The following is a 12,786-nucleotide window of genomic DNA, read 5'->3' on the forward strand; positions in this document are numbered from 1 at the left end:
CTAGGAACTGACATATATTTTTATATTCGATGTTGACAATTTTGCTTACATAAAGATTAACCTACACAGGTTTCAACAGTTTGCCATATGGAGCAGTAGTAAATAGTGGGTATAGAAGCACAGCAATGTTTACATCTGTGCTTATTTCATTTTACAGCATTGGTGAGCAGAGCTAGACTAGGTAGAAGCAGAGCACAATTACTGGCTGCTACCATGGAGTATAAATTATGCAGCCAGTTTCTCAGTCTTGGCTCTGGCTGCAGAGGCAATGCGCAGCAGCCAGAAAGCTGCCCTGAGGATTCCCCATGAGGAGCCCTTGGGTAGCATAGAACCAGCGTCACAACAATCTAAGTGGGCTGTTTTGACTCTAGCTGGATGAGTTTTGGGGGAGCAGAAAAATTGCTTGAACCCTGCACTCAGTGCAGTTGAGGATCTGGCCCATAATTTTTGATGTGGAAAAAGTATGGGTCTTAAGAATAATACTGCGATGATTCCTTAGGTCTGTGTACACACATCTTATGTGTATTTCTTGAGTTCTTGAAAACAGTTCTGCTGAGACTCCTATGTGGTTGGATGCCATCTGCACTGCTCTTTAACACATAAAGTACAGTCACCCAGTTGAAGGAAGGGGTCAGGTCCTGAAATGGTGTAAATCAGCATAGCTCCTTTGACTTCATGGGAAAGATCTGTCCTAAACTTTAGAAATGTCTTGGTGTGCTTGAATTCAGGTACCTCTTAGCCATTTGCCTCCTATGATTTAGGCCCCATCCCTGCATGGCTTTGAAACATGCTTAAGTGTGAGAGAGCCTGATTCTGATACCACAGTAATCAATGAGAATTTTGTCTTTCACTTCACTGTGAGCAGAATCGGGCCTCTCCTGTGTGCACTTAGTTGATTTCTCTGCCGTTCTGATTTTAGTAGGTAATAGCCGCAGTTCCAAGTGAGCGAGCTAAATTTAAAGCTGGAAGGCAGGGTTATCCTACCTCCATGGAGCAATTGTAAGAGGCAGGGCAGGAACTTAACCTTAAACCGAAGAATTCTTCCCTATAGTATTGGCTGGGAAGGATGTAGTTTGACATCTTATAAATCTCTATCAAACTGCATTAAAGGCAGCCTTTCTAAAAAAGCCACTCTTTGATGCCTTACATTGTGATCCAAATGCAGAATTGTCCGCTGAGCAAGGTGACCCACGGAAATAGCTGGCACTAATTGCTTGTTCATTGCTTGACTGACTGGCTAAATAAACAAATGTTTGGTAGCCATGCCTGCCTGAAAATTCTAATATGAGAAAGGTCTTATTGTCAATGATTGACTGTGTAAACAAGACAGTCATATTAAGCATGTTCTAGTGGGCAGAGCATAAAACCGTAATCCAGAAACTCTGTATCCCTCATTGTATGACTCATTGTTCATCTGTAGAGCAGATTGCTCTTAGATTAAGCCTTATCTATATGAACACTAGTTCACAGCAAGTTGGGGTGTAAATCTGTCTCACACTATCTTGTCACAACTAAGGGTATGTCTACACTGCAGCTAAAAACCCTCTGCTGGCCCGTGCAAGCTGACTTGGGCTTAGGGGCTGTGTAACTGCAGTGTAGATATTCAGGCTTGGCTCTTCCTGCACCCCAAACCCCTCATCTCCGCCCCTCCCCGAGCCCGCGCCTCCAGCCCAGTGAAAGTGATTGAGGGTGGGGGAGAGCTAGTGATGGGGGAGAGGAGATGGAGTGATTGGGGACAGGGCCTTGGAGAAGGGGCGGGCAAGGCAAGGGTGTTCGGTTTTCTGCAGAGAGAAAGTTGGCAACCCTAACAGTAAGTGTCAATGTGACCCTGCTGACATACACTAAAAGTTCCACAGTGTGCTTTGATCTGCCTTGCTTTAAGCTAGGAGTAGATCGAAATGCACTAAGGAACTCTTCATACATGGCAACAGAATTCACTTTGTGCACGGCAGCCTAGTGCAGGTAGAATTACTTCCCAGCTTGCTGCGAACTAAGTGTTCGTAGAGATAAAACTACTGAATACTTGTCAGGATTAACTCATGAATGTTCATACAGTACTTTGAATATGTAAAATGCTATCTAAGTGCTAAGTAGTGAGCATTATCATTATTATTAAGCAAGGATCATTTGGATTCAGGCCCCCCAGCCAGAGGGAATTGGGATGGAGTAGCGAGTACAAGCCCTAATGTCTGTATGATTGCTAATGGCCAGCTGGCTGGAATGCATGATCTCATTAGGGAGCAATATCCTAGGGGTAAAACGGGCAGAGGTCCATTGAAACAAATATAGCTCTGCTGATTTTTTTCTCCATCTGAGAATTTGGCCCAGAGATTGTGGAAGAAATCAGTTGTTCACGGAAAGGATGAGAAAAAGGGGTTGGGAGAACAGGAAGAGCAAGATCCTGAAGTTGTATCCTCCAAAAAAAAAAACACAAAAAAAAAACAAGTCCTGTTGAACTCTAACATGCAGTATCCCTTAATCTTAATATATCTCATTTATCCTTAATCTAGTCTTGTGTAGACACAGCCTACTGTCAGCCAAGAAATGAACTGAATAGAGAAATCTATGCCACTCAAGGGGTCGCTATGGACACTTCTCTGAAAACATCCACTCAATGTGCAGTGCGAGTCAAAAAAGCTAACGGAATGTTAGGAACCATTAGGAAAGGGAAAGATAATATGACAATAAATATCATAAGGCCACTATATAAATCCATGGTGTAATGATCTTGGGGTTCATTAAATAACAAACCAGAGAATGAAAAAGGAATAAAACTTTAATAAAACAAATTGGAGAGTGTCTCTGGTGAACTGCTGCACTAACCATGTGGCGTTTCCAACCCCTGTGTCCAGGGCACATCTCCAAATTCCCACACTCACAACGCAGTCCCTTATGAGGGAATTATCCATATCACAATCTTTCATAAACATCTCTACATCTTAAAAAAATAATTAACTTATATCCATATATAAAAGCAGTTAACTATCTAATAACACATACATTAAATTCTCAACCCATCTAGTACATTTCTATAAACCCAGTGTGTCAACTACCTAGAGAGGAGAGGTTACTGGCATATCTTTCTGGAGTGAGTATTTACCACTCACTTTCCTCAAATACCCCTTTTCCAGGGAGGTTAGTAAATCTGAGTCTTTCAGGGTGTTTAATTTCCTGCTCTGATCCTCTTAGTATCAGCGTTTAGTTAGAGTCTGAGTTGTTCTCTTGTTCCTTGACAGTTTCTCCTTTTTGCATTGATGATAAAGGATCGGTCAGATGGGAAATGCCAAAATCCACATCAGCTGTCAGTGCGTTGGATCTTTCTGGGATTTAGTCGTAGATCCCTTCGATTATGTCAAAATGTGCCCCCCCGTCTATCTGGACTACATAAGATCTTGGATGCAGCTGTTCTTTAATGGTACCCCTTTGGCCCCAAGTATTAGAGTGTGCCCGAGGAATCACACCTCTATCACCTGAGTTAAGAGATGTGCTATCATGGGCCAGTTTGTCAAAATAATATTTCTGCTTCCACTTCTGATTTTCTTTCATCTTCTGTATGGTATCATAGTTATGAGATTTCAGCAAGTTCTCAGTAATTGGTAAATTACATCTGATCCTTGTTACTGTTAACAGCTGAGATGGAGAAAAGCCATTCTCCAGAAGTGTACTTCGGTAAATCAATACAGCTTTGTACCAATCATCCCCACTGCCAAAAGTCTTCTTTACCATCTGTAGACCTTTCCACAAGTCCATTTGATTGGGAGGTAATTTGGACTTGAAGTTTTGTGATGAAAATCCCAATCTATGGCAAATTGCCTAAAATCTGCACTGGAAAATTGTGGCCCGTTATCGCTAAAGACTTTATCTGGAATTTGCCGTTTGGAGAAGATTCCCTTCATGCCGGCTATCGCTGACTTACCGTTAGTACTGTGCAGTGTGCAAATTTCTGGGTACAGAGAACAATAATCTGTGACTGTTAAATAATTATTTGATCACCAAGTAAATAAGTCAGTGACGACCTTTCTCATAAGACCTTTGTGGACCTGCGTGAGGTCTCAGCGACTCTGCTTGTTGGCGTGCCTTATATTTCCTACCAAAGGAGTTTCCTACCAGATTAGTGATGTCATGATTGATGTGTGGCCAATACAGTGCACCTCTTGCTCATTGTTTGCACTTCTCAATTCCTAAATGACCCTCGTGGATCTTCTGTAGCATTTCTTTCTTTTTGGAGACTCATTGGAAATACATCTTTATTGCCCTTGAAAATCACCTCATCTATCACAGTAAGTTCATGTCAGCAATTCCAATAGTCTCTTATACATGGACAGGAACTGCTTATTTCTTCAAGCTACCCTTTAATTATCACTTCTTTAAGGATCCCCAATGATTCATCTTTCTCCGTTTCCTCTTATTTGTTGTAGTTTCCCGTTAGCTATGGGAATTGACTTTATAATCAGATCTGCATAGGCTTGCATCTCTGTCTCTAGTCTTTTGTGGAAGCCACTGCTCTGGAAAGTGCATCTGCAGTGAACACGAATTTAGTGGGCATGTAGATCACAACCAACTCATACCTTTGCAGCTTTGTCATTATTCTTTGAATCCATAAGGTGCAGTCATTTATTGGTTTGCTAAACAACACTATCAGGGTCTTATGGTCTGTTTCAACTTCCACTGTCTGCCCATAAATGTACTGATTGAATCTCTCACAGGGCAACAATATTCCTAAAAGCTCCTTCTTGATATGTTCATATCTGGTTTCTGCCTGTTAGTCAGTCATTTGGCTGCATATTCTACTTGTTGCCAACAGTCCTCATGATTCTGTAAAATCACTGCACCTAACCCAGACTGTGAAGCATCTGCTGAAATTTTAATAGACCTTCCAGGTGCATAGAACTTCAACACAGCTGCTTGTATCAGATGTTGTTTTAAACCTTCCCATGATTCTTCCTCTTCTGCACCCCAATACAATTCATTTTTATTCCCTAGGAGTTTTCTCAAAGCTGCTGCTTTGTGGATAGATTAGGTATGAATTTTCTGAGGTAATTAACCATTCCCAGGAACCCTTGGACAACTTTCTTTGACTAGAGATGTGGCATCATTTCAGTGGCTGAAATCTTCATCTTATCAGGTTTTACATCTGATAAGATGAAGATTTCCACAGCAAAAGTCAGTTCTGTAACCCCTAAAACACTTCTCCCTATTTAGATCGAGGTTTGCAGCTCTAGTTGCATCCAGTACTTCTCAAAGTCTACGATCATGCTCCTCTTTCGTTGAGCCCCAGACGATTATGTCATTAATGTGTCCATAGATCATATGTATGGTTTTGTGGTGCACTTCTGGTGCTGAAGCTATGCCAAAGGGTAAGCATGAGAATCTGTATCTTACAAATGTGCTTAGTTTTGAACTTTCTTCAGTTAATTGTAGCTGCCAAAAATGTGAGGATGCATCCAATTTATGAAATATTGAGCATTTGAAAATTGAGCCATAATCTCTTCTCTGCTTGGTAGTTTGAAATGTTCTCTTTTTATAGCCTTGTTGAAGTCTCGGGGATCTAAGCATTTACATAGCTGGCCATTACTTTTCTCCACAATGATGAGGGAGCTCAACCATTCTGTTGGCTCCTCAAATTTTTGTATTACTTGCATTGCTTCCCTGCTTGCAAGCTCAGCCTTGAGTTTATCATGGAGTGCAAATGGCACCTTTCTATATGGATGGATAACTGGCGGTACCTGCTGGATTGTATGTTCACCTTGCAAGCAACCCAGACCTTGAAACAGATAACAATGTTCCTGAAAAGAGTGCCTCATAGCAAAGTTCAGTATCCTCTTGTAGTGAGAGCACACGTTTTACTAGATTGAATTTCTCACATGCGGCCAGGCCTAAAATTGGTGTCACCTCCTTTGGCACTCAAAAGACATGCAAACACTTCTGTGCCTGGTGCTCCCTGTGCTTTTCTGGTACCTCCCTTTGTCTCTGCTTTCAGTTGCAAACACAGGAGTTAACTTCAAAATGACTGCAGTTTCCTTCTCATTCAGCACTTCTGATGCCATGTAACGATCTTGGGGTTCATTGAATAACAAACCAGTGAATGAGAAAGGAATAAAATGTTAATAAAACAAACTGGAGAGGCGCTCTGGTGAATTGCTGCATCCAGCCATGTGGTGTTCCCAACCCCTGCCTCCAGGGCACATCTCCAAGTTCCCAAACTCAGAACACAGTGCCTTATGAGGAAGCATCTCCAAATCAGTCTTTCATAAACAATCTCTACACATGGTATGATCACACCTTAAATACTGCATGCAGTTCTGGTCACCCCTTCTCAAAAAAAATATATATTAAAACTGGAAGAGGTACATAGAAGGGCAACAAAAATTATTAGAGTATGGAACGGCTTCTGTATGAGGAGAGATTAAAAAAGACTGAGACTGTTCATCTTAAAAAAGAGACAATAAAGGAGGATATGATAGAGGTCTATACCATCATAAATGGTGAGGAGAAAGTGAATAAGGAAGTTTTTTACCCCTTCACGTAACAGCTTGGAAAAGAGAAGACTCAGCTTGAAAAAGAGGAGACTAAGGGGGGAATATGATAGCAGTATATAAAATCATGAGTGATGTGGAGAAAGTAGATAAGGAAAAGTTATTTACTTATTCCCTTAATACAAGAACTAGAGGTCACCAAATGAAATTAATAGGCAGCGGGTTTAAAACAAAAAGGAAGTTCTTCACACAGCGCAACAGTTCACTTTTGGAACTTCGCTTACCTGAGAGGGTTGTCAACGGCATAGGACTATAACAGCGTTTTAAAGGAACTATATAAAATTCATGGAGGTTACAACCCATTAATGGCTATTTAGCCAGGATGGTATGTAAGGAAATGGTTCCCTAGACTCTGTTTGTCAGAGGGTGGAGTTGGATGGCAGGAGAGAGATAACTTGATCATTACCTGTTAGGTTCACTCCCTCTGGGGCACCTGGCATTGGCTGCTGTCAGTAGACAGGATACTGGGCTAGATGGACCTTTGGTCTGACCCATTACGGCTGTTCTTATGTTCTTACAAGAACCAGGAGTCACCCAATGAAATTGATAGGCGGTGGGTTTAAAACAAACAAAAGGAAGTAGTTCTTCAAATAACTCAGTCAATCTTTGGAACTAGTTGCTAGGGGATGTTGTGAAGGCCAAAAGTATAACTGGGTTCAAAAAAAGAATTTAGATAAATTCATGGAATTTGATAAATCCATCAATGGCTATTAGCTAAAATGGCCAGGGCTACAACCCCATACTGTGGGTGTCCCTAAGCCTCTGATTACCAGATGCTGGGACTGGATGACAGGGGATGGATCACTTGATGATTGCCTTGTTCTGTTGATTTCCTCTGAAGCGTCTGACATTGGCCACTGTCAGAAGACAGGACACTGGGCTAGATGGACCATTGGTCTAACCCAGTATGGCCACTTTTATATTCTTATGGATGTGTGGGATTGCAAATCTTTCATTTAACTTGTAGACATTCTCAGAGTTTTGTTAAAAATTATTATAGGAAGACCAGGGCAATGTTATGTGGAATTTATTTATTTATTTTTGCAGCAAGTGTACTCTGCTGCAGGTCCAATTTTAGAAGCACAAATCAAACAGTTCCAATTTTAGAAGCACAAATCAAATACAAATAGCAATAATATTAGTCATAATGCCAACAAAGTTTATCTGTGTGCTGCGGAAGGCTCAAGGTAGACTGCTAGGGGTGTATTGTAAGGACATCCGTCTATTTATTGTTAGTATTGACAAGTAATTAAGGAAACAATAACTGGAACTGCAGATTCAAAGACGGGCTCTGTGACTTTTCCTGGTGCTTCCTTTCAAGTTGCTTTGCAGTGGGAAGCAGGTAAAAGAATAGTTGTTAAACAACACAGTAGTAATTGCTAAATTTGTTCTGGCATTGTTAGATGGAAATTGGGGAAGAACAAATGAGTAAAGTTTTTGAATAGAGAGTAGAAATAGTAAAGAGTAACCCAGATCCAAAACTCCAAAAACTGTGTTTTGGGTGGGAGGGGGTTCAGAATCCAGATTAAAAATTTATCTGTAAGTATTTGTAGTGGGCCAAACGGGAACAAGGCATGTGAGCGCTTCAAAATGAAGGATGTTTAGTATATGGACTGAAATTTTACAGCTCCAGCTCATCCCTAGCCTTGATCCCCCATTGAAGTCTCCAGGAACCACTGCTATGCAAATAATAAACAAAAATGTTTTCTGAGAGATATGGATAAATAATACAGATTTGAAAACAGAGTGCTAAAGCTCTGTTAAAAATACAAGTAATTTCTGGTACTGAACTGTATCTTCTGTAGTTTGTTTTTGGCAGTGTGTCTTAGGAGCTAGAATCAGGAGTCCTGGATTTTATTCTGACTGCTAGTGATTTGCTCTGTTACCATGGGCACGTCACTTAAATTGTCTATACCTCAATTAACCCATCTACATAATGTATAGAATGGTAAGCTTAAGAATACTGCTGTGGGGAAATGTTTGTAAAATGTTTTGGAATCTTCTGATGAAAGGCATTACATATGCACATGGTTTCAATAAAGCCTCTATATTAGTTTTTTTTTTTTTTTATAATATAGATATGCATTACAAGGGAGTGCAATTATTGCACTTAGTCTCACCGCTATAATGTCCATGGATTGTTTAGTGAACTTAAGCTTTAAGAATCAGTATTCTTAAAGCACATTTCCTCAGCCCGCGCTGCTTCCCGCAGCCCCCATTGGCCTGGAATGGTGAACCGCAGCCAGTAGGAGCTGCGATCGGCCGAACCTACGGATGCTGCAGGTAAACAAACTGTCCCGGCCTGCCAGTGGATTTCCCTGATGGGCCGCGTACCAAAGGTTGCCAGTCCCTGATATACAGCCTTTACTGTACAATTAAATGTCTGAAATGCCACATTAACTCTTAAAAATGTGTATTTCTTTTAGTGGGTATGGTTTGTAGCTCCGTTTATTGCATAGCCTTGCTCCCCAGGTGCTAAACATTAACTAATTGATCTTCTTATCCTTTGCCTTGTTGCCTCATCCATGAACAGCGGAAAACCTAATATTCTGTAAATTGTGTGGAGGAAAGAGTAGGTTAGAGACTGTCCCTTGTCACTTGATATTTGAGTGCTCCATCACGTGCCATATATTAGTTTTATTTTCTGCCATGACACTCAGCTATGAGGAAAGAACTCTCCAGAGTGTCTTAAAAGACAAGTTCTATTAAAGATGAAAGGAGTTAAGCAAAATGCAGCCAGTAGATCTCACAGCTAGAAGGAAAAATAATATACGCCAGTGTCTCAGTAGCTTTAATTGGAAAGGGAGAGAGGCATGAGAGTGCGGAGTCCAAGGCTTAGTTCCATTGCAAGGATTTTTAATAGAGGATTAGATAAACAACGTAAGTTTGGTGGGGAAAAGGAAAAGGGGCTGGGGTCGGGGAGGGGAGAATGAGAGTATGTGTTTATAGTAAAGCTGCTCAATGCCTGGAAAACCATCATAGATAGATGATAAGAATACTTAGCTTTTACATAATGATTTTCTCTATCGATCTCAAAGCGGTTTATAAAGAAGAGTAGGGACTGTTAGCCTCATTCTCTAGGTTGGTAAACTGAGGTTCAGAGAGGCTCAGTGAGTCACCAAAGGTCACCCAACAATGTGATAGTAGAACTGAGAACAGAATTCAGCTCTCCTAATGCCCGTCCCTGTGCTTTAACCAGTAGCCTGTGCTGTCTCCCAAGATACAAAAGGGCAGAATTTTCAAAAGCTAAATTTTCCCTTTTGCAGGAGCTATTTTGTGGGCCCAAATTAGATCTGCAAAAAGGAATGCTGGGCTAGGGTTTGGCTGTTCAGTACTAGTCTGTTGGGTACAAGTTATGGAAAATCTGGCATGCTTAAGCATTTCAAAAGTAGTTGCTTATGAATATATACGCTGTTACGAATTTTCCTGAATAAAAAGTGTTGGTGAAGTCTGATGGGGTTTTGCTATTTATCCAGGCCTACAGCCATACCAGACTGGGCTGTGTTTTGGCCTAGTTAGGATTTGGATGGGAGACCACCAAGCAGAATGCTGGTGCTGCAAGAAGTGATGTTGGGGACTCAGTACGTGGCACTGCTCTCTCAGGCTTGGTGTTGAAATCCAAGTCTGGTATTAAATGTACTGAACTGCTGGCTTTGGATTGCGATATAAATTACTAAGATTCTGGCCAGCTGTGATCTTTAATGGACTGATGGCACTCATTGCAAGAGCTGAGGATCAGGAAAAGCTCACTCTTTTATCCAAATTCCAAATGCTGATCATTACATTTCACTTATCTTAATCCCTCATGCCTTTTCAGCTGGATCCATCACTTCTACCTTCTGAAAACACTGATGTGGCTGCTGCAGAATGTCTGTGGTGGTTCCATCCCATAAATGGTTGTATTTCAGCATTTGGGCATGAATGTGTGTGCAGGTGTAACTCACTAAACATTGATTACAGTACGCAAGCACTTTGGGGTGCTTGTTAGGTAGAAAAGATGCTCTGTAAACACAGGCCTCATAAAAATATCTAGTATTGAAAGTCCTTGTTATAATGCTGATTATTCTCTAGGACAGCTATTCCACTTCCTCTCTGTTTTTTGTTTTCTGGCTCCCTGTGTGGACATGCAGTCCCTGTGCCAAATTTCCAATAAGTATTCTATTCCAAATTCTTAGGAAGAGAATATATCAGTACTAAAATACTTAATTGCTTGATCTAACTTATGGCACTGTGCCTGTTTAAATTACAGGAATGGTGGAGATGCACAGAGTGTGTACTATACAAGGGAACGGTCTGAAATTTGTTCTTCCTTCATATGATAACTTAAAAGGTTAGGCCCACTTGTGTTGTCTTTCACTTGCTTTTTTTAAATGGACAGCCTTCTGTAAGCTGGTTCTTTTGGGAGATGTCATACCTCAGTATGGCTGACCTGTTTGTTTCTAACTTGGCCTTTTTTGTGCATCTTAACTTATCTATCTATTAGCACTTGATCTGGGTGCCTGAATAAACATGGGATGCGTAAGGCCGTTCTTTATATCCAGTTCTCTTTCACCTATGGTTCCCAACGGGATTCCTGCAGCAGACTTTATGGAAACAATAAGTATTTCATCAGGACTTCATGTATATCTTGACTGTACTTTGAAGACATTCTCTAGAGCTGTTTTTATAATTTCTGCAGTGGATCATAGTGTGAAAACAAAGAAATAAACATTATCTTTCATATTAATCAGCAATATGATTAAATAACTACAAGAGCTGCTTGCTGTTTGGGTACAAGAAAGTAATGCCAAGTGTGGTGCCACAATGGACATACCCAACAGATTCAGTCTCTTTGCTATACAGTAAAACCATATATTTAGGACACATTTAAGTTTTAAATTTACAGTTGCAACTATTGTGCTCCCTAGCAATTGGTTTATCTCATATCTTGCTTCAGAATTGAGATGCATTTTCATAAATGAATGGGATTTTAGCGGCATAACTCCCATGATGGGATTTGTGCAGCTAACTCAGGCTGCACTGCTACTGTAAACTTAAGGGTTCATTATCACTGCTTAGAAAGTCCAGTGGGAGTATAGATCATTCACTGGCATTTATGATTGCCTGGAGTTTGCTGCTTTTATGTTATTAAGCAGTGGTCCCCAACCTTTTCCGGGTGATGGGCGCCGGATGACGAGCCACCGAGGACCGTGGCCGGCGGACAAGCATCCGCCAAAACGCTGCCGAGAAGCGGCAATGTCAAGAGGCGTGGCCGCCGAAATGCTGCCGAAAATCAGTGGCATTTTGGCGGTGATGCCTCTTGATGACGCCGCTTTTTGGCGGCATTTTGGTGGATGCTTGTCCGCTGGCCAGTACGCAGGTACATGTAGATGCCCCAGCGGGCACCATGGCACCTGGGGGCACCGCGTTGGGGACCGATGTCAATATGAAAAAATGCAACCGGTCATTGTGCTGATCTCTGTACAGAGAACACAGTCTGTTGTTTAGAGCTAGGAGATCTGCACTCTAATTCCCAGCTCTGCTGCTGACTATCTGTATAACTTTGTGCAAGTTTGTGCCATATTCTAGAGATAATCCTGGGACAGGGAGTTATGTGCCACCCCTTATGACACAACCTATCTTGTAACCGCTCTCTGCTTCAGTTTCTCCATTTGTATAATAATTATTGCTTAAGAAGTGTTTTGCCAGACCTAATGTTTGTAAAGTACTTTGAGATCCTTGGATGAGAGGTGTGATACAAGTGTAAATTATTAACAATAAAATGATTAATACGAGGCTCATGCTCATAAAATAATGACTTTAGAGTGACAGGCTTTTGTATAATGGGCCCAATCCAGTGAATGATCCATCTTCAGAACTCCCTTTGACTTAGGTGGAATGCTGGTAAAGTTGGGCCCAAAGGTGTCAGCACTGTAACTTATTGCATCTTTACTTATTTTAATCTTAATAGTGGTGCAAACATTAAATTGAGCATCTCTTGGCACTGTTGCAGAATGTGTCTCTGTGTGCTCTCCACTGATGGTCTCTGGGTCAGATCCCACACTCCTTATTCAGGAAATCTGACCAGTGAAGTTGGGAGATTTACTCGTATAAAAGTGTTCAGATCTGCAGCCCGTGGATACACTGGAAGACTGGTGAGCAGAATGGGTAAAATCCTAGTGCCACTGAAGTCAGTGGCAAAACTCCCAGTGACTTCAGTGGAACCAGGATTTCACTCCCTGGGCATGTGGAACATGCTCATGAATGTGTC

General features: G+C 41.3%; 1 protein-coding gene across 1 annotated transcript in view; it reads left to right on the forward strand.

Annotated features, from left to right (window-relative positions):
- Nucleotides 1-12,786, forward strand: part of KIF26A (kinesin family member 26A) — a 140,824-nt gene that overhangs the window by 86,351 nt on the left and 41,687 nt on the right. The gene's annotated exons all lie outside the window — the stretch shown is intronic.

The sequence above is a fragment of the Chelonoidis abingdonii genome, chromosome 4, assembly GCF_003597395.2.
Source record: "Chelonoidis abingdonii isolate Lonesome George chromosome 4, CheloAbing_2.0, whole genome shotgun sequence".
NCBI classification, from domain to species: domain Eukaryota; kingdom Metazoa; phylum Chordata; order Testudines; family Testudinidae; genus Chelonoidis; species Chelonoidis abingdonii.